Raw genomic sequence first — 22,827 nt, 5'->3', positions numbered from 1 at the left:
ACAGAATATGTGCTTCTGCATTCCCCTGACTATTTGCTTGTCGGTTGGTGGTTTAACATAAGTGTAACACAAGCAAGCTTTGATGTCTCTGAGGGCGCCATAGAATATAAATAACAATTACCATTGGTACTGAGTGGAAATCTCATCACTATTCGAGGCCACTCAGTATACACAGATAAACCCTCTGGATAGCTTGCTAGTTTGGAGGACATTTGGATCGAGAGAGAAAAAAACCTGCACGTGATTTACTAAGGGTAGCAGCTGAAACAAGTTTGTTGAATACTTTACTGGCAGGACATTGGCAACAGAGACAGGAGAGCATTAGTTCATGAAGCCTGCAACAAACCCAGGGACACAAGCAAAGTCAAAACTGTGAATCCACATCAATTGACTGCACTCTGTAGTCTCAAAAATAGCTGGTGACTGTCAACATCTTTCAGCGCTAAAGAGCAATTCAATTTTCACGAAGAAACTGCCTGCTGATTTTTATCCTCCATTATTATCTACTTTTCCCATTGATCTTGCATTGTTGTCATTTTTATGACTATCTTGAGCCAAGCATTAATCTGGTCACAGATTACACCTTGACATCTGCAACTAGTGACCATTTTAGCTCTTTTACAACTCTTCCATTACCAAAGGCATCCTTGCTTAAATGCAGCATAACCAGGAAAACAAGCATCAGGAAATGGCCATCACCTGTGAGACAATGGAGCACCCTGCTACGCCCAGTACCTGTTAGCTACGACAGCGCTAGTAGTGCTAGACTGTAGTATATTTAATTATATGTTACATAAACACTTTGTTAACCTGTATAGTTCATCTACATATTTTATTCTGTTGATATTATTGTCTTTATATTATTTGATGTGCTGAAGGTGATATACTCTACTGTGTTTTGCATTTTGGTCCCAGAGGTATGTTGTTTCGTTTAGTTGTATACATGTGTTTGGTTGAATGACTTTAAACCTGAACTTGAATCAAATTGAGGGAAACAAGAAACTGCAGGTACTGGGACTTGTTGCAGGGTCCACGACCTGGGGTTCACAGACACCTCGGTTAATGGCAGGGGTCCGTGGCATAAAAAAGTTTGGGAACCCCTGTGTGCGAGAGGAACTGAATATGTTGGACAGTATATGTGGAGCAAAAGGAATTGTTGAAGTTTTGGGCCAAAGCCATTCATGCAGACTGAAAGAGTAAACAGGACTAGCAAGTATTAAGAGGAGAGGGGAAGGTGTGAGATCGCAGGCAGAAGGTGATAGTGGATGGAGCAGGGCTGAAGGATGATGGAAGATGGGGTGAGGTGGGAGAGGGTAAGATGTGGAGTTGGAAGACAGAGGTAGTAGAACAGATAAGAAAAGGGTAGACAGAGCCAAGTGAGAGGATGGAGGGAGAAAGCGGAGGCAGCTGTTGGATAGCGAAAGCACGGATACAAAGACGACAGTGCTGGAATCTGTTAAAGAAGAAAGGAGGTCATGGAAATCATTAGGAGAGAGGTGGAACCACATGGGGGAGGGGGAAAGTCTAATGGGGGAAATGTGTTGGCAGTGGGTGGGTGGAACATGGGGGGGGGGAATGGGGTATTGGAGGGAGGAGTATGGGAAAGGGGATAAAATTGGAATAACCAGACATGGATCAGACAGAGAGAGAAAAAGAGACAGGAGAACACGGGAAGTAAGGGAAAAATTGTTCAGAATGAGAGACGGAAAAGGGACCTAATTGAAGCATATCAGATATTAAGCCACCTTAACAGTATGGCTGTGAAGTGGATGTACCCTATTGAGAAACAATCTAAAAATGGAGGTAAAATTTTAACTCTGAATAGGTTGAGAGTCCTTAGAATTCTCTTCTTCAAAGGTTGGTGGGAGCGATATTTGAATATTGTTGAGGCAGTGGTAGATAAAATACAGAGTGCAATGAGAAAACTTGTTGGTAAACAGAACATTGAGTGAGGCTACAGTCAGATCAGCGATGATCTTTTCTGGTGGAGCAGGTTTAAGGCGCTGAGCAGCATAATCATAACCTTAGCACATCTGTTTATCTGCATGTAGTCTAATGTGAAACAAGCAGTCAAATTACTCAGTAAAGAGGGTCTTTTTAGCGTGAAGGAAAATAAAACTACAGCAATTTCTCATATCAAAAACGATATAATCATTCTCAGAAAATGCAGAACATGGAGGATAATTATGCACAAAGTATGCATACAAATCAATCTCAGTCACGATGAACAATGTTGTCATCAAGCATAATTAACAAGGGAATTACCCAAATATCTTCACTGAGACTGAGGCAACATTTTCATCATAGGCAGTTATCTAGTTTTGATCTTTCTTTGTGCAACTAATGCCTAAAAGACCGAGAATAACAAATTTATAAGTGCATTATTCAACATGAATTAGTTCCCTGATTAGTATCCTTCAGATCAAACATCTGCTGTAAGTGGGTGCAAGGAATGTTGAAATATCTACCAGAAAGGAGGTCAAGGGTATTTAAGGGAGCCTGACACATAGCACCCGTGAATTTAGCAGAACAAACTCTGTCCGGATTGAGCTCCGGTCATGCTAACACTAAACTGGGAAAACACTCATTCCAAACCAATCACCTTTATCTCCATAAGTGGGCTGTGGTCTCACTTTCATCCTTTATTTTCCCTGAGCTAACTTCAGATGCACATGAATCCACATGGCAGCTCTTCAATTCATTAATACTTTGTACTCAATGATTGTGAATAATTTAGAAATGCATAATGGAGAATGGTCCTTGCTGAGATCGTCTCCTTTCGTTCACGTTGTTTAACGCTGAGTGCATTTGTAACTATCTACTTGCTGCACGACACAAACTCTATGACAATTCATATTCTTTTCACAAAGGGAAATTGCTTTATTATTAATGGTAGCATTTCAATTGTTCCGTTAAATAGAGGCACTTGTTGAAAGGTCAAATTCTTGAGGTATAAATGACTGATAACTAATGTGCTCAATAACTGCAGATGGAGACTGGGGACATCTCTGCCATCATCAGGTTCCGTTGAAAATTGGATTTGTTACACATACACCAACCAGTGTCCATAAAAATGATCCCAGTAATTAAACTACCAAACCGCCGGTATAAATTAATGGGGGGGGTCACTACCATACCAGATTGACTGCTGGTCTGTGGAGTTTCGAAACTCAAAGTCTCCACATTGCAAGTAATATAGGCTCATCCATATTACAATTTTCTGCTGCTGAATTGTCATATGTTAAGACAAATGTTGGTAACTTTATTTTGTATTCATAAAGCAACTGTTACTATAGAGTGATTGTCTGGTGTTATAATAGTTGCCATCCCAAAGTTATTTCAGATGTTAACAATGCAAAAAATACAATCTCATTAGCAGCTCCCTCTGGGTGGGATTCCTCCACATTAAAACCTGAGAGGGATTTGCTCTCCTTTTTAGTAGGCAAATTCAGACTTTGTTCCACAGTGCACCTTAACTGTATTTTGAGAACTTTCCATCTTTAAACCAGTAGCAACAACTGAGAAAAAGAGTGCCTTACACATCAAGCATTCTTCAAAGGACAAGATAGGTTATCAGTTCTGTTATCACTGTAAAGACCTCAGCTGTGAAGGACCAATGTATAATTTGAACTCAATTAAATAAACAGTTGAATAATATCATAAAAGCAATGAAACTTCAGGGGGAAAAAAGAAAATCCATTCATTGTATGTTTGTTACCAAATTAGCAATTGATTTCAGATATAAAGAGATGGTCTAAAATAAATACGGACTGAATGTATTCAGTGGAAAGATACATACGCACTGATCCCTGTAGCTTGTGGCACTCCCGAGTTTCTTCAAATGCAATCACTTCTATTTACTGTTGCTTTTGCCCTTCAGAAAATTGCACAAATTCCTCAGGAAAAAAGTCTGTAACACACAGTGGTTAATGCATAGTAAATTGGGTACGATATCCAATTCAAACAAAATTTCAAATCATAAATCACAGCAGCTGTTGCAAAGCAATGTTATTCAGGCAGCTGCTTTGATTTTTTTGCACTAAGGGTAGAAAATCCTTGCTTAATCTCGTGAGTCAGCTTTTCACATTGCATTACTCTTCACCCATAACAGAAAGCGGACTGATTGCAGATTACTTCTTGTGCAAGGTAAGAGCTGGCAAGCTATTTATTTTTACTGAGAGATCACGCTTTTCCCTTCACCTCACCTCCGATCTGTCAGACAGATGGTGATGCAAACCAAGCAACCAGAAATAAACGATTGTAATTTTATTCCAACAACGATACAAAAAGAAAATCTGCTTCAAAGCACCTTTATTTTAAATCTTTCAACAGAAGACATGTTAAGAAAAAAACATTTTGAGTCATATTTTTACCTTGTAGTCATAACTTTGAAATGCTTTTTGTTGAAGTTGAAATGAGGATTGATTGGTGCATTGTTGCTTTAATTTAAACTCAGTCACAAAGTTTACTCCAAATTAGTCAAGGGTTTTCACTACTGTTGGGTTCAAAATAACAAAGTCCTCTTTCATCGTGGAACTTGTGTCTTAATCTAAAAGTATGTCTTAGAAATCTGGAACAGTTTGTGATCTCAATCTCCATTTCAAAGAACATAGATTTGAAGACCCACCAAATGTTTTGCTGACTAAACCAGTACTGAGAAGTAGCATATAACTCAAAAGTTCTAACTTCAACTCAACTCCAGCAGAAATGTACTTATCTTTGGTGAGCTGTCCCACAGGGAACAAGGTGCTCTTCAGTTGGAAGCTTGACATTAACCCAAACTCTGACACTGGACTCAGTTCAAAGGCATAACACAAAACATCCTTTGTGGAGAGGTCAGATGGACTTTGCATCTGGGTTCACAGGCTTGACTCAAGGAACAATTAGTGCATACAATTCAACTTCATTCACTTGAATGAGATTGATAACCTTAATTGAACTTAATTGAAGGGTAACTCATCATTTTTCTTTGTTTTACTTTACCTTGATATGTTTAATAGGACTTAAAAGTATTTCAGAATCTTTCTGCAGAATAAACAGTTTTAATAGATTTACACCATTTTAAAATGTCTTTACCACCTGAATTCATGTCACCACCCACCGTATCATTTCAAGGTGTGGCTGCAGAGGAGAGACCTCCATGAAGCTGGACTCCCAGAGGTTGCAGAAAATACTTAAGTGGACGGAATAAACAGGGAACAGGCCAGACTGAACACAGTCTGGGCTTTTCATAAATAATGGGGAGTGCCATAATATAATGGTTCTACTCAACCATAAAGATTGAAGGTTAGCGTTATTTTGTTTTGAAAGATGCAGTGAATGTCAACAACCAGCATAGTCCAATTATATGTGCTGGGGGCAGCCTGTCCCATTTCCTAACATAACATGCCCACAACACACGAATCATAACCTTCCATTTTTTGGAATGCGGGAGAAAACCCATTGGTCATGGAGAGAATATACAAACTCCTTACGGTGGGAAGTGAACCCGTGGCACTGACATTATAATAGTGTAATACTCACTACTATACTACTGTTCCACCCAAACCATCTTTAGCATTGGTTTATTTATTATGATAAAACCTGATTTTCAAAAGAAAATCACATTTTCAACGCTCACGTGGTACAGAAGATGTCACTGAAGACTCCAGACTAAAGAATAAGACAAAACGTTTCAAAGGGATAAGAATTTAACATCATGCAAAGTGAAGACAAAATTGAAAAGAAGGGTGGTGAACACAGGACTGAAGGTCTTTTATTTGAGTGCATACAGTATATGAAACAAGGCTGATGATCTCACGGCACGGTTTGAAATAGGTAGGTAGATGTTGTTGTTGCAAGAAGATTACAGATGAGAACTTAACATCCAAGGATATTCATCATATTAAAAGGATAGGCAGTTGAGCAGAAAGGGTGGGGTGGCTCAGTTTGTAAAAATTAAATGATATGATCGTAAAAAAAGGGTCATAGGTGTCGAACCCTCACGGGTAGACTTGAGAAACAGCAAGGATAAAAAGACACTAATGGGAGTGATACACAGGCCTCCAAAGAGTAGCCAAGATGTGCAGTACAAATTACAACAGAAAATAGACCAGTTCTGTAAAAGAGCAATGTTACAATGGTTATGGGGAATGACAAAATGCAGGTAGATTGGCAAAATTGGATCCCAAGGAAAACTACTTTAAGAATTTCTATGAGATGGCTTTTTAGAGTAGCTTGTGGTCGAGCCCACCAGAGAAAAGGCAATTCTGGACTGGCTGTTGATTATGAAGATTTGACCAGAAATTAGACCAAGCTTGATTAGGGAACTTAAGGTAAAGGAGCCCTTAGGAGGCATTGATCATAATATGATACAATTCACCCTGCAGTCTGAAAGGGAGAAGCTAAAATTAGATGTATTGGTATTACTGTTGAGTGAAGATAAGTACTGAGGCATGGAAAAGGAGGTACTCAAAGTTGATTGAAAAGGGACAACAGAGCAGCAACAACTGTAGTTTCTGGGAGTAATTTAGAAGATTTAAGATCAGTTCCTCCCAAAGAAAAAGAAGCATTCTAAGGGGATGTTGAAGCAATTGTGGCTGCCAAGGTAAATTAAATCACCATAAAATCAAAAATGACGGAAATGAGGGTATAAAATATAGCAAAAATTAGTAGGAAGCGAGAGGATTTGGAAGATTTTAAAAACCAACAGAAAACAAATAAAATAGAGCAATAAGGAGAGGAAAGATGGAATATGAAGGTAAGTTAGCCAATAATATATAGAGAATACCAATTTTTTTCAGAAACATAAGGTGTAAAAGAGATGCAAAAGTGGACATTGGACTGCTGGAAAATGACAGTGGAAAGGTAGTAATGGGGGAGGGGGATGTAAACAGCAAATGAACTGAATAAGTATTTAGTGATACTCTTCTTTGGAAGATACCAGCAACATGCCAGAAATTTAAGATTCAGTGGGCAGAAGTGAAAGTTGGCACTAATACTAAGGAGGGGGTACTTGGGAAGCTGAAAGGCCTGACGGTAGATAAATCAGATAGAGGTAGATGAAGGGATTGTGGAGGCATTAATAGTGATAATTCAAGAATTACCAGATTCTGGAATGGCCTGGACAACTTGGAAAATTGGAAATATCATTCCACACTCTTAGAAGGGAGCGAGCTAAAAGAAAAGAAGTTATAGGCCAGTTAGCTTGATGTTAGTGGTTAGCGAAATGTTAGAGTCAGTTGTTATGGATGGGGTTTAGGGGTACATTGAGACATACAAGAAAATCGGCTGAAGTCAGCATGGTTTCCTTAAGGGGAAGTCATGCCTGACAAATAAATAACAGGTAGGATAGACAAAGAAAAGTCAGCAGAAGTTTGGTTGGCTTTTCAGAAGGCCTTTGACAAGGTGCTACACATGAGGATTCTAAACAAGATAAAGGCCTATGGTATTACAGGAAATATAATGACATGGACAGAAGATTGGTTGGCTAGCAGAAGGCAAAGAGTGGGAATAAAGTGGTCCTTTTCTAGTTGACTGCTGATGACTTGTGTTCCACAGGGGTCAGTGTTGTGTACACTACTTTTTACAAGTTAATGATCTGGATGATGGAATTAATTGCTTTGTGGTCAAGTTTGCAGATGATGCAAAAATAGACAAAGGGGCAGGTAGTTTTGAGGAAGCATGCAGTCTACAAAAGGATTTGGATAGATTAGAATGGGCAAAGAAATGGTAAAATCTTTGCATTGCTAATTCATTGAAGCAGCACAGCTTCTTTGAACCCATATAGTTTATCTAACACAACTTAGGTTGAAATAAATGTGGTTAAACAAAGCTTTTATGGTTTTGCTCCTCAGGCCCTCCTGCGCAGTTTCCTGAACACATGGCTGTTCTAATCCAAGAGAATTGTAAAACTGAAACTTTAATTAAGTTTAATTTAATTTAATTTTTAACAAGATAAACTATTTTCCTTGTCACATCTGATTTTTACCACTAGTTGCTGTAGAAAGGCACTAGTTCCATTGAATCCAGGTACATAAATTGTCAATAAGTGAAAATTAAAAGAAGAACACTGATGGTGGAAACCCAAAATAAAAGCAGTTCAGGTAACACTTGTGAAGAAAGAAACAGAAGATCTTCATTAGATAATGTGGATAGTCTCTTACCTACAGGAAAGATATCAATAAGACTGAAAAAGCGCAGAGAAAACTTACAACGGTGTTGTCAGGACTTGAGGACCTGAGTTACAGGGAAAGGTTGAAAAGGTTAGGATGTTACCCCATGCAGTGCAGGTGACGGAGGGGGGATTTGATCGAGGTATTTAAAATTATGAGAGGTATAGATAGGGAAAATACAAGCAGGCTTTTTCCACTGAGGTTGGGTGAAACTAGAAGTAGAGATCATCGGTTAAGGGTGAAAGGTGAAATATTTGAGGGGGAAGTTCTTCACTCAGAGAGTGGGAGGTGTGGACTGAGCCACCAATGGAAGTGGTGGATGCAAGTTCAGTGGCAACACTTGAGAGAAGTTTGGATGGGAGAGTATGGAGGGCTATGTTTCAGCTGCAGATCAATGTAATTCAGAGGAATAATTGTTTGGCATGGACTAGATGGAACAAAGGACCTGTTTCCGTGCTGCAGTGCTCTATGACTTTATAATTGGAGGGTTATATGGTGCCACAAGCTACCCAGTCTTGGGGTGGTACATGACAGTTTGGGTCTCCAATGTAATAACAGGAAGTATGTGCGAGCACCTACAGAAAAGTGTTCGATCTGCTGTATTGGGTAAAAGAGAAAACAGGGGCAGCCCTTTTCCCATGTGCAATTTAAGAAGTCAGCCACTTTCACGTACAAAATGTGTGATGCTGTATCAGATCCAAGGCAACCCGTGACTGCCAGTGGGAGCAATTCATCATCTTCCATGCTCCAGTCAATGGTGCCAATGATTGCCCTGGCACTTCCATGATCACCGTGTTGCATTACTTTACCTGTCTCTGTAATACAATGTGCTAGATGAGAGGGAATTTCCTTTAGCTCACATTTTCATCAATAAAACTATTCCAGGGACTACTGCCAGCATCTGTGAGTATCTGGTACTGACTTCAACTATTTTCTTAAAAGAAGGTAGCCACTCCATTAACTCTAAAACTTGCACTCAGTGTCAGGCAGACCGAAGAACTGATTGTGGACTTCAGAAAGGGTTAGATGAAGAAACACATAGAGGGATCAGAAGTGGAAAGAGTGAGCCATTTCCTGGATGTCAACATCTCTGAAGGTCGAACCTGGACCCAGCATATCAATGCAGCTACAAAGAAGGCATGGCAGCAGCTATAACTCATTAGGAGTTTGAGGACATTTGGTATATCACCTAAGACATTCGCATCTTTCTACAAATGTACCATGGAGTGCATTCTAACTGGCCGTATCACCATCTGGTATGGGGTTGGTGGGGGAGGGGCGGGGTGGAGAGGCTACAGCACAGAATCAAAATAAGCCGCAGAAAGTTGTAAACTTAGTCAGCTCCATCAAGGTCACAAGCCTCCGTAGTATTCAGGACATCTTCAAGAAGCAATAATTCAAAAAGGTGGCATCCATCATGAAACACACTGACCACCCAGGTCATATATTGTCCTCATTGCTACCATCAGGAAAGAAGTACAGGAGCTTGAAAGCACACACTCAACGATTCAGAAACAGCTTCTTCCCCTCTTCTATCTGATTTTTGAACGGTTATTGAACACATGAACACTACCTCAATAACTTTTTATTTCTATTTTTGCAATACTTATATAATGTAACTATTTTATATATATTTACCGTACTTCACATATTTCCTTTCATTATGTACTGCATTGTACTGCTGTCACAAAGACTAGTGATATAAAATCTGATTCAGATTCTGAAGCTATCCCACATCTGTTTCTATTTTGTATGATAATAATCAGTCCCCATTAAAACTACTTCATTGGCCATAATGTGGCTTGAACAGTCCTGGGCATGAGAAGGATACTGTTTCATTATGTGTCTTCCCCTTCATCACCAAGCCCAACATTCTTTCACTTCCAAAACACTCTCATCTTTTGTCCTAACTCTCTTCCAAAGCTGCTGAGACCCCAGGTGCAAAGGCAGGCGATAAGTAGCCAATTAGCATCCAGTTCTTTATGCTTAGCTTAAGACCCCGTTCCCAGGATCTGAATGATTTTACATCCCTGTGTAAACCATCCAGGGCTCCAACACTTCCCTGCAGCTTGCTCCAATTCACCATGCCAGAAGTTGATCTTTCAGTCATTATGTCCCTGCTATTTGGAATTCTTTCTGAACACAGCATTTCATTTCTCTTTTCCTTTCATAAGTCTACCATGAATTGAATTAAGCCATGTCTTCAGTCCCCAAGTAAAATCTCTTTCACCTTCTTATGCCTTCTCCTGTTGCATAGTAACAGGCTGGGGTGAGAAAAGAATCTTAACTAGCAAGTTTCCCAAAATCGTCTGTCGATTTTCAAGAAAAAACTTACATAGATCCTATTTAATCTGCAGCATTCCTCTCTCCATTGTGTCCTTATTAAAAGGAGACAGTATTACACTCAGTGCATGACCTATTTTCTGAATGAGGTTTCAGTTCAGGTTTAAGCATCTGTATAAACTCAGGCTCTCTCTCCAAGGACAGAACATGACTTTTGCAGGTGACTGAAGGTGTTTTCGATTGCGCTGCACATTTATCTCTTGAAAGTAATTTGAGGCTAACCTTCCGCTTGATGTTATCTTAATGTGGAATCTCGCTGCTCAGTCTCCTTTACTCGCGTATCAGTTCCTCTTTGTTCTTGCTCCAGTAAACAACAGGAGATTTACATGAGAAACATTTGTAGCTTTCTTCTTTTACTGAGAGAGTTTATTCCTCTGCAACCTACACCCCCCCCCCCCCGCCACCAGAACTCCCAATTGCCTGCCTCCAACCCAAACACCAGCCCGCCACCCACCCCGCTCCTCACGGATGGGAGTGAGCTTGGAAGCAGCCGGGAAAATTGATTTCTCTTTCAAGATTTCTGACTTATATTTGATGTTGATGCCGTAGAGTTGTGAAAGTTTCTCCGGGGCTACATTTTTGAGCAGAGCACGGATTTGAGCAACTTTACTGCATCAGATATCTACAAGTACCATGAACCATCTGTTTTGAGACTGTGTGCAAACAGAGATTAAATATAGCAGTAAAAATAGTCTCAGACCATACACTGTCAGCACTAAGCACCAAAACATATTGCAAAGGGATTGGCAGCTGGTTCAAATATAATGATGAATGCCAGGAGAGGATCTGGATGATCTCTTCTATCTCTACAGTAGCTAGTGCTTAACTTAGGGGTTCCAACCTTTTTAATGCTATAGACCCTATTTATTAACTGCGGGGCCCATGGAACTTTAGACTTTAACGCCTCCATTTATATCACATTGCAGGAGAACAAATGGAGAAAATATAGACTGAAATTCTTTCTTTTGAATGACAATTAAAGAAATCTGTACATTCTTCTCATGACCCTGACGGTTTCCTCCCACAGTCCAAAGATCTACTCCTGTTGAAGGGTCTTGGCCCAAAATGTCGACTATACTCTTTTTCCATAGATGCTGCCTGGCCTGCTAAACTCCTCCAGCATTTTGTGTGTGTTCTTTGTAAATTGCCCTGTGATTAGACACAGGGGATTGCTGGGAGGCATGCATCAAAGGACCAGAAGGGCTTCTTCCTTGCTGTAGCTCAACAAACAAGTAAGTAAATAATTCAAAGCTTTCACATCAGTGTTGTAACGTGCCTACCAAAACTTCACAAAAAATCCTGATGCGGTTGAACAGAAGATTTATATAGCTGCAACAGACTTTCTGATTCTTATACTCAGGGCCCTTACATACTGTCATCATGTCCGTATAATCTGATAAAACAGTCCTCCCCAAGACAATCCAGTACCACCTTTCCTGTAAACTCAATACTATGCATCATACAATTTCGAAGAATGAAGTGGGATCTCATTGAAACTTACCAAATTTGGCAAGGTCTAGATAGAGCGGACATGCACAAGATGTTTCAGTTAGTGCTACAGTCTGAGACCAGAGGGCACAGCCTTCGAATAGAAGGGCATACCTTCAAAACAGAGATGAGGGGAATTTCTATTGTTGAAGTGTGGTGACTCATTGCCACAGATGGCTGTGGAAGCCATGTCACTGGGTATATTTAAAGCAGGGGTTGGTAGGTTCCTGATTGGTAAGGATGTCAAACACTACAGGGAGAAGGCAAGAGATTGGGTTGAGAGGCAAAATAAATTAACCATGACCGAATGGCAGAGCAGGCTCCAAGGCTTAATTCTACTCCTATGAATTAGGCCATTCCCAGGGATGCAGAGGTGCTGCCCTTGGCATCATTTGTATGTGTTGGCATCCAGAACAGTGCATGGTAGGCTAATTGGTCTGCTCACCTGTGCCAGGCTACCAGGCAAATCTTTAAGCCAATACTTTCATTTTTGACCATGCCTAGATGACTGCCATGTGGGTCCTCCAACACTTCAGCTCTCAGCTTGGCCAGTACAACTCTCAATCCCCACATAAGGCAACATCTGGCGCAAGTGAAAATAGGGGGGGGGGGAGGGGAGGGTGGAATCTGGAAGTTCTGCTGCACATTCCCACCAAATTGGGTGGCAATGTAGACTTGAGACTGTGTTGGGTCCTTTTTGTTTTCCCTTAGGATCATCGTTACAGCAGTAGGGAGATTTTTCATTTGCATTAAGCAGAATATGTCAAGAGAAATGTCTTTTTTAGTAAGTTTTTCCAGTATTTCCAAGGGTCAGCATTTTCATGATAAGCTGTCCTTTTGAATTTGACCTAGTAATTGTGTCCGCCAAGAAACAGAGCCCTTCTCTGCATTCTGCATTCATGCTGCTGCTGTTAGTGGAATACCCTTCTGAGAAGATGGACGCTAGTATTTGATGATCAGTAACGAGGGTAAACTCTCTCCCATACAAGTATTGGTTGAAATGTTTTACACCCCAAACCAGACTCAAGGCCTCTCTGTCAATCTGTGTGTAATTTTTCTTTGCAGTGGTAAAGGACCGTGATACAAAGACTATGAGTGTTCACTTCCATCACTCTAAACATCTGACATAACTATCCCTATACCACAAGGCAAGGAAGGCTTCACTGGACAATATGGATTAAGATGTGTTAATACAATGTCTAAGGTCACCATTTCCTTTACCTTTTGGAAAGCCACCTCACACTGCTTTGTCCATTGCCCTTTCTTTCTGATCTCTAGTAATGAGCTAGGGTAAAGCAGTCGCCAGATTTTGCAGGAAGTTATTGCAGTAATTGACCAATCCTAAAAGGACAACGACTGTGACTCATCCTTTCAACCTGGGGCATCAACCACTGTGTGACTTTCACAAACTAAGTAATCTCTCAGTGCATCATTAAGCCCTTCATTGAAATGACAAAGCTCAGCTAATCTCTTCAATTCAGCCACATATGCTGAAATGTACTCCCCTTCTTTTTGATTCCACTCATGAAACCTAAAGTGTTCTGCAATCTTCAATGCCTTTGTTTCAATGTTCCTGCATAATTTCACAATATCAGCAAAAGTTCATTTCAGCTTATTTAGTTGGAGAAGTTAAACTTCTAAGCAAACTGTCTGCTCTTTCACCTAGCACTCAGCAAAACAGGCACACATTCCTCACTGGCTATTGTATCTTCTTTAAGATACTATGCAATCTACTCAATGTACATTAGCCAGTTATCTGCTGTGGATTTGAACATGTCTATCTTTCCAATGTTTCCAGCCATTTCTGCTTTTTTAGAATTTATGATTGTTATCATCCTGTACTTAATGTTTATGAGCCTTTGCTGCACCCATAAAACTAACAGCATTGTGAAGGGCCCCACGCACCCCTCACATAAATTCTTCTCCCTCCTGCCATCTGGCAAAAGGTACCAAAGCATTCAGGCTCTCACAACCAGACTGTGCAACAGTTTCTTCCCTCAAGCCATCAGACTCCTCAATACTCAGAGTCTAGACTGACATCTGCATCATTTATTATTATATTGTAATTTGTCCTCTACTGTGCCTACTGTCTTGTTTATTAATTATTGTACTGCCCTGCACTGTTTTGTGCACTTTATGTAGTCCTATGCAGGTCTGTAGTTTAGCGCAGTTTTATTGTTGTTTTACATAGTCTAGTGTAGTTTTGTGTTGTTTCATGTAGCAGGGTCCTGGAGGAGCGTTTTTACTGTGTACTGTACCAGCAGTTTATGGTCAAAATGACAATAAACTTGATTTGACTATGAATTTGTCCATTTCTGCTTTTCTTTGAACTCGAATGTCTCGCTGTAGTTTTTTAAATCAACTATCTTGCTGCACTTCAACAGGTTGGGTAGTCACCTCCTTTTCAATTTAAATCCTTCCCAACACCACCATAATGTTTAGTAACTCCAAAACATAAAACCAAAAGAAAGCCAAGGAGCCAGGAGATGGTCATTTACTTTCGTTATTACTTTAGTGAGAAGTGCACATATGATATGGTAACATAATGATGTATGTCATTCACATAACTTGACATATAACCAATGATGAATTATAAACAAGCTATTTATGTTTTATACACAGTTTTATGTTTTTTATACTCTGTGTTTTTGGCTGTTTTTCTTGTTGTAATTTGTGTGATTTATCCTTTTGTGTATGGGGGTTGATGCTTTTGTTGCTGTTTGCATGATTTGTATTTTTTTTTGTACTTGGGCTATTGATGATTTTGTTGGTATTTGCACAACTTGTTTTCGTTGTGTGTGGGACTGGGTGGCTGACATTTTTCTTTGAATGACTGCTGTAGCTTCCTTTGTTTCATGGCTGTCTGGAGAAGATGAATCTCAGAGTTGTATACTGGATACTTTGACAATAAATGTTCCTTGAACCTTGATAGATACAGTATTACTCAAATATTACTGAAATATTAAATACATAACAAAGAGATGTTGGACAAACTTAGATGGTTTCCTGTGATTTATTGAAGGCCGTAGGGAAATCTGATAGAGGCTGATAAATTTATGAGTGCAGATATGGTAGATTACCAGAGTCTTTTTCCCAGGGTAGAAATGTTAAATGAGCAACACAGTAGTGTAATGATTTACAGTGCCAGCTGTAAGGTTACAGGTCAATTCTTGCTGGTGTTTGTAATGAGTTTGTACATTCTCTCCATGACTGCACAGGGTTCTTCCGGATGCACTGGCTTCCTCCTACTTTCCAAAGAAGTATGACTATGGTGAGGGTTAGTTAGTTGTGGACGTGCTGTGTTGGTGCCAGAAGCGTGGCGATACTTGAGGACTGCCCTCAGTGCATCTCGGACTGTGTTGGTCATTGACACAAACAATGCATTTCATTGTATGGTATGCTTTGATGTAGATATGACAAATGAAGCTTTTTTTTTCTTCACTGGAGTACATAGGAGAATGTTGAAAGGAGATGCACTGGGTACGTATTTTATGCAGAGTGTTGAGCGCCTGAAACACACTGCAGGAATGGTGATGGTGAGAAGTAGACACAATAATGGTGTTTAAGAGACACTTCGCAGGCATTTTAACATTCGGGTAATGGAGGGACGTAGATCACATAGAGACAGATAGGCTTTGTTTAATTATTCAACATGTTTGGTACAGGCATCATGAGCTAACTGGACTGCTCCTGTGCTGCATGATGCTACAATCTATGTATGAATCTGAACTCCAGGACAATAAATACAGAAGGACTCTATGCATCCTATTATGTCCATGGTGACGACTTCCTACAGCCAATTCCAGCTGCTGTGCCACTGTTCCAGTGACCTCATTCTTCTTCTGGTGTTCCCACAACTGATGGTCTCAATTTAAAGACTCTTTATCTTGCTATCTCATGTTCTTGTCATTTATTGCTGTTCACTTATATTTACATTTGCAAAGTTTGTTGTTCATCGATCCTGTTTGCAGCTACTGTCCTATATATTAGCTAAGTATGCCCACAGGAAAAAAAAGCATCTCAGGGTCGTATGTGGTGACATGTATGTACTCAGATAATACATTTTACGTTAAATTTTGAACTTTGAACTAGGTTCACTCCTGATCTCTGGTACTGTCTGTATGAATTGAGCAGAAAGGTTCTCAGACTTCAATGGTTAAATTATGATGAAGGTTTACATAAATTAACCTGGATCTCAGAACACTTTGGGATAATTTGACCAAAGAATTCAAAACATTAGAGGAACTAGAAGCAGATGAAGTAGGTTGATATAAAGGAACAATTTCTGATGATGAAGATGTCTGAGTCGAGGAGGTATAGTCTAATAATAGAGCCAATCTTGTCAGGAATAATGTTGGGTAATTATTCTATTGCAATTGGTGGTAGAAGTCTGAAGTTCACTTTTGGCAAATACTGATCAATGCTAGCTAAACTGTTGCTTTAATTACAAGACTGATAGAGTTTTGATAAACAAATATTTTATGGGAAATTGAGAAAAATGTGTTATGAATTAGCTGCAGAACATCTATCATCTCATTCTATGGCACTGCAGCCTCAAGGCAATAGATTATTTTCTTCCTGAGTTAAAAGGTTCCCACTTAATTGATTTCCCCTTCAAAAAGCAATGATGTCTGTGGTTACTTAGCCCATCCTCCAATAGGCTGTATCTCTGCCTTACTTGAAACTCAGCAGGTCAGGCAGCACCTATGGAGGGAAATAAACAGTCAATATTTCAGGTCAAGACCCTTCGTCAGGTCCTGATGAAGGTTATTGACCTGAAACATTGACTATTTCCCTCCATAGATGCTGCCTGATCTGCTGAGCTCCTTGTGTGAGTTACTCAAGATTTCCAGCATCTGTAGAATCTCTTGTGCCTCTTTTGTTGCTCCTTCCTTCCTGCGCTGCCTTTTACCTGAGTAAGGATAGAAAAATTCTCAACCGTATCTTCTAACTCTCCAAGGCCTTCACTCTACCAACCTCTGTAACCACCTCCAGCCCTAAAGCTAACTGAGCCTTCTGTCCTCCTTTGGTTCCACCCCCTTTCACATTCTGGACTTCAAAGAATTAATCTTTGGATGCTGGACCTTCAATTGGCTGGGCTTTTAAATTGTATCATGCTCTTCCTACATCTCTCCATCTTGCTCATTTTTATAACCAGTCCCTCAAAAATCTAACTTTTTTCAAGGAAGATCTGGTTGGCAATATTCTGTTGAATTATGGTTAACAATGTGAGATGTGACATACCACTCCCTATTCTGCATTATATTTATGCTTCTCCAAGGATCATCACCTTGTCATGGTGGAGAGGCTTGCAGGGCTTGAGATCCTGAATATCCGATGAGTGATGCCATCTGGAGTTGAGCCATCTAATGCTTAATCTTGGGAGGGTCCCTCATGGTGGGAAGCTCAAGAGGGTCCCAGGCAATGAGCGATCCATCAAAGAACTTAAGAGTGGAGTTGGTGGAAGATGATAACACATCATAATAGCAGCGAAGGCTGTAGCAATGAAAGATCCCAGTTGTCTTGCACTCCATCCCATTGGACCCTCAACCTGATCTGGCAAGGATCATGTGGCGGCTACCGTGTATCAGCCTTACACAGGCTTTCTCCATTAAGTGAATCCATCCTGACATCCGGATCAGCAAGTGGCAAAGGAAGCTGGGTTGTAAGGTCTGGCCCACACTGAACCAGAACATGAGGATCCTGAATCGGCCTCCACACCCACCTGAGTACCCAACAGTACACACATCGTCCTCAACTCGAGTGAACACACTAATACTACAATAGTTAAGCAATCATACATGTCTCTCATAATTCGCTTTTGGTGATCATGTGATGTTTCAGAAAGATGTGTTTTGAAAGTTTTCTGTTATGAAAAAACAAGGCCAAGCAATTTAATATTAAATCTTTCAATCTCTTTGCAAATTAACCCACTATCCTTCCCTTGTTGTATCAGTGGTCTCGAAGTTATACTGACAATCGGTTGCTGGGAGACTCTCAATTTACTTTCTTCAGCATTTAGAAATGTGAAGAAGACAATAACAGCAAGGCACACAATATGCTTGCGAGGCTGCATTTGGCATATTGTGTTCAGTTTTAGTCACCCTGCTGTAGAAAAAATGCAATTAGGCTGGAACAAGTGCAAAGGAGATTTATGAGCATGTTGCCAGAAGCTGAAGGTCTGAGTTGTAGAGAGAGGTTAAGCAGGCTAGACCTTTTTCCAGTGGCGTGTAGGAGAACGAGGGGTGATCTTGTCAAAGTGTACATAATTTTGAGGGGAATAGATAGAGTGAATGCGCACAGCTATTTTTTCTCAGCATGTTAGTGAACCTACAAGGGAAAATATTATCTTAGATCTAGTCTTGTGCAAAGAGACAGGTAAGATTAACAATCTTGTCGTCAGGGATCCTCTTGGAAAGAGTGATCATAGTATGATTGAATTTTGCATTCAGATGGAGTATGAAATAGTTAGATCTAAAACTATTGTATTATGCTTGAACAAGGGAGACTACAACAGGATGAGGGAGGAGTTGGCTAATATGGATCGGGAGCACAGGCTATTTGGTAGGACAGTTGAGGAACAGTGGAAAACTTTCGAAGAGATTTTTCACAGTGCTCAACAAAAGTATATTCCAGTCAAAAGTAAGGACAGTGAGTGTGGGGAGAGCCAGCTTTGGATAACTAAGAAATAAAGGATGGTATCAAATTAAAAGCTCATATGCACAAAGTCACAAAGAGTTGTGGGAGACTGGAGGATTGGGAAAACTTTAAAAAGCAACAGAGAACAACTAAACAAGAAATAAGGAAAGGGGAGATAAGAGTATGAAAGTAAATTAGCACAAAATATAAAAACAGATAGCAGAAGTTTTTATAAATATATAAAGCGGAAGAGGGTGGTTAAAATCAATGTAGATCTCTTGGAAGACGATAAGAGGAAATTGATGATAAGGAAATGGCTGAGGCATTGAATGACTATTTTGTGTCGGTCTTCACTGTGGAGGATACATCTAATATGCCAAAGAAGGATGTTATTGATGAAATGGGGGGTGAGGACCTTGATAAAATCACTGTCACTAAAGAGACAGTGATGAGAAAACTAGAGGGCTGAAGGTAGATAAGTCGATGGGATACATCCCAGGGTGCTGAAGGAACTGGCGGACGTCATAGGAGATGCGTTGGTAATGATTTACCAAAACTCTCTGGACCCTGGGCAGGATCCGGCAGATTGGAAGACAGCAAATGTCACACCACATTTTAAAAAAGGATGTAGGCAAAAGATGGGCATCTATAGGTCAGTTAGCTTAACGTCATCAGTCAGGAAAATGTTTGAAGCTGTCATCAAAGAAGAAATAGTGAAACATTTAGAAAGGAGTGGTTCCATTAGACAGACACAACATGGATTCAGAAAGGGCAGGTCCTGTTTGACAAACTTACTGGAGTTCTTTGAGGACATAATGAGTGCAGTGGATACAGGGGAACAGGTGGATGTTGTATACTTGGATTTCCAGAAGGCGTTCGATAAGGTGGCGCACGAAAGATTTATAAATAAGATATGGATGCACGGAGTCGGAGGAAGTGTACTGGCATGGATAGTGGATTGGTTAACTGATAGAAGTCAGAGAGTTGGTATAAATGGGTGTTTCTCTGGTTGGCAGTCTGTGGTGAGTGGGGTGCCACAGGGGTCGGTGTTGGGCCTGCAGCTATTTACCATTTACATTGATGATTTGGAAGAGGGGATTGAGTGTAGCGTAGCAAAATTTGCTAATGACACTAAACTGAGCGGAAAAGCAAATTGTACAGAGGATGTGTAGAGTCTAAAGAAGGACATAGATAGGTTAAGTGAGTGGGCCAAGGTCTAGCAGATGGAATATAACATTGGTAAATGCGAGATCATTCCCTTTGGAAGGAATAATAGAAGAGCAGATTATTATTTAAATGGTGAAAGATTGCAGCATGCTGTTGTGCAGAGGGACTTGGGAGTGCTTCTTCATGAATTGCAAAAAGTTGCCTTGCAGGTGCAACAGGTTATTAAGAAGACAAATGGAATGTTGGCCTTCATTGCTAGAGGGATTGAATTCAAGAACAGGGAGGTCATGTTACAACTATACAGGGTACTGGTGAGGCCGCACCTGGAGTACTGTGTGCAGTTCTGGTCTCCATACTTGAGGAAGAATATACTGGCTTTGGAGGCAGTGCAAAGAAGGTTCACCAGGTTGATTCCAGGGATGAAGGGGTTAACCTATGAGGAGAGATCGAGTTGCCTGGGACTATACTCTCTGGAATTCTGAAGAATAAGAGGGGATCTCATAGAAACATACAAAATTTTGAAAGGGATAGATAAGATAGAAGTAGGAAAGTTGCTTCCATTGATAGGTGAGACTAGAACTAAGGATATTGCCTCAAGGTTCAGGGGAGAAGATTTAGGATGGAGATGAGGAGGAACTGTTTTTCCCAGAGAATGGTGAATCTGTGGAATTCTCTGCCCAGGGAAGCAGCTGAGGCTTCATCATTTAATATACTTAAGAAACAGTTAGATAGATTTTTACTTAGTAAGGGAATTAAGGGTTATGGGGAAAAGGCAGGTAGATGGAGCTGAGTTTACGGACAGATCAGCCATAATCTTTTTGAATGGTGGGGCAGGCTCGATGGGCCGGATGGTCTACTTTTGCTCTTATTTCTTATGTTCTTACGTTCTCCCAGGTTTGGGGATCAGGATCTGGGGGGTTTTGCTGAGAGAGGAGAGATTTCACTTGGAAAGGGATCAGAATATAGAATACGCTGCAAGAAGAAGAGGCTGAGATTGGTACATTAACAACATTTTGTAAAGAAGTAGCACAGGTACACGGATAGGAAAGGTTCAGAGTAAATTCATTATCAATGTCACATGTCACCATACACTGCCTTCAGAGTAGTTTTATCGTAGGCATTCACAGTAGGACAGATGAACACAGTCGAATTAATGAAAAATTAGACGCAAAGAGTGGCAAAGTGTAAACGAAGAGAAACTAGGCTAATGAAAAAAAGTAAGTATATTAACATACGAGGCCCCATGTGCCACCTAGGCACTAAGGGTTCAGAAAGAGAGAGAGAGAGACATTAACACACTGAGATTTAGAGGGATATGTATCAAACATGGGCAAATGAGACTACGTTACATGGGATTGTCAGCATTGACCATTTGGTCTGGAGGGGTTGTTTCTGTGACTCTGACTCCATGACAATAGTCAAATCCAGAAACTTCATAAAGAGTTATATAAAAAGGTTTCACACAGCAATCCAAAAGGAGATATAGAGGCAGGTGAGCAAAAGACTGTTCACAGAAATACCAAAGGAGCTTAGCACTTGGGCAGCTGCAGGCACACTCACCAGTTCTGTTTCATTGTTCAGGAGTTCAGAGTTAGTCTGGACCTCACCTGTGGGATTCATAACCAGCTATTTGGAATCATCTGTGAATGAGCTCTCTGCTGATTAAGACAGATTAGCAGAAACTTGGTCATTTTCCATAGTGTTCCTGCTGGAAGTACATTTAAAGAGTGCTGGATGGTGTGTAGTCTATAAAAAGGGAAATCCAGAGCACTTCCAACTCTACCTGATTTTAATGAATATTTTTCTGATAATTATACTTTGGTTTTGAATAAGATGCAGATTTCTGATACCTTAATATGGATGATATATAAATTTCCAAGATGCCCTTAATGCCATGTGAACCATGGTAAGGGAAATAGAACAGCTGATAATTTTCATTTATCTATATATCTGCATACATTTTTATCAAACATAATAAATAGATGTCTCACAGCATTGTCTCGCAACTGAATTTTCAGCCAACTAGATTTTGGCTCATATCCTTATTACTTGGCTGGCTCTGCACACAATATAAATTTTCTCAATTTGGAAGGTCTACAGTGGCTTCGCAATGCCAGCTGTCGTGCAAAAGCACATCCAGAATCTCCAGTTGCCACATTACATTTTTATAAGCATGCAAGCAGTCTGCAGCAACTTTCCGTCATGTCCACGATTTATCTCTCAAACAATGATTATCACATTAATCTTTGTGAGACCTTGCTGCCTACAAATTGATTAGCATATTTCCTACTGCAACTCAGAATTATCAAAGAATTTAATCAACTAATCAATCAACATCTTCCTGTTTCTCGTTCTCTCCTACCCCAGCACTCTCTTTCTGTCTTCCACACTTTCTTTTCCTTTTCTTTCTCATCCTCTCCTCTCTCCTCACACCTCTCTCTTATCCCTTCTTTCTTCATCACTCTCTCTCCATGTTCTCCGATTCTCAGTTCCTTTTTCCCCCTTTCCTCTTATCTTCTTCTTTCCCATTCCCCTTACTTCCCTAATATATAACATTACCTGACATTACCTCCTCCCTTCCCCAACTCCCTCAGAAAACTTTTAGTCTCCTCTGTAGGACAAAATGGTTTCCAGTAAATGCCTCTGTATAGTCATGCAACAAAAATCAAGAGTCCAGAAATGATTTTACTTCGTAATGTGAGCTTAAATAGATCTCCTCAAAACCAGCAAAAAAAAACAAGTGTTCAACAGTAGTCACAATTAATTGCCTCAAAAGATTTATTGAATTTTAGCCTGCATGATTTCTGATAGAAGCAACATCAGTGTGACTCAACATTTGCCACTTTGCTGCACAGTTCTTGGAACTGACAGTACATAATGACTATTTGGTATGATGATCATCATGCATCATAGCACAAGATTGGGCCCTGATTTCAGGCAAATTCTGCAATTGGGGAAATAGCTCATTATGAAGATCTTCCAACATGCAGCCTCTCTCTTCTCTCATGGCAACCTGTCTTGTAGCTGGTAAGGCTTT

The 22,827-nt window shown here is 40.2% G+C and overlaps 1 protein-coding gene across 1 annotated transcript in view; it reads right to left on the bottom strand.

The window, feature by feature from the left end:
- tenm3 (teneurin transmembrane protein 3) overlaps positions 1 to 22,827 on the bottom strand; it is a 1,636,378-nt gene that overhangs the window by 992,110 nt on the left and 621,441 nt on the right. Inside the window, exon 4 of the mRNA XM_059974311.1 lies at positions 3,800 to 3,910. The gene's annotated coding sequence lies outside the window, so the exon portion shown is untranslated. The remainder of the gene's footprint in view (positions 1 to 3,799; positions 3,911 to 22,827) is intronic.

The sequence above is a fragment of the Hypanus sabinus genome, chromosome 7, assembly GCF_030144855.1.
Source record: "Hypanus sabinus isolate sHypSab1 chromosome 7, sHypSab1.hap1, whole genome shotgun sequence".
Taxonomy (NCBI): domain Eukaryota; kingdom Metazoa; phylum Chordata; class Chondrichthyes; order Myliobatiformes; family Dasyatidae; genus Hypanus; species Hypanus sabinus.
The sequence above is the reverse complement of the archived record's forward strand: the minus strand, read 5'-3'. Positions and strand labels throughout refer to the sequence as shown.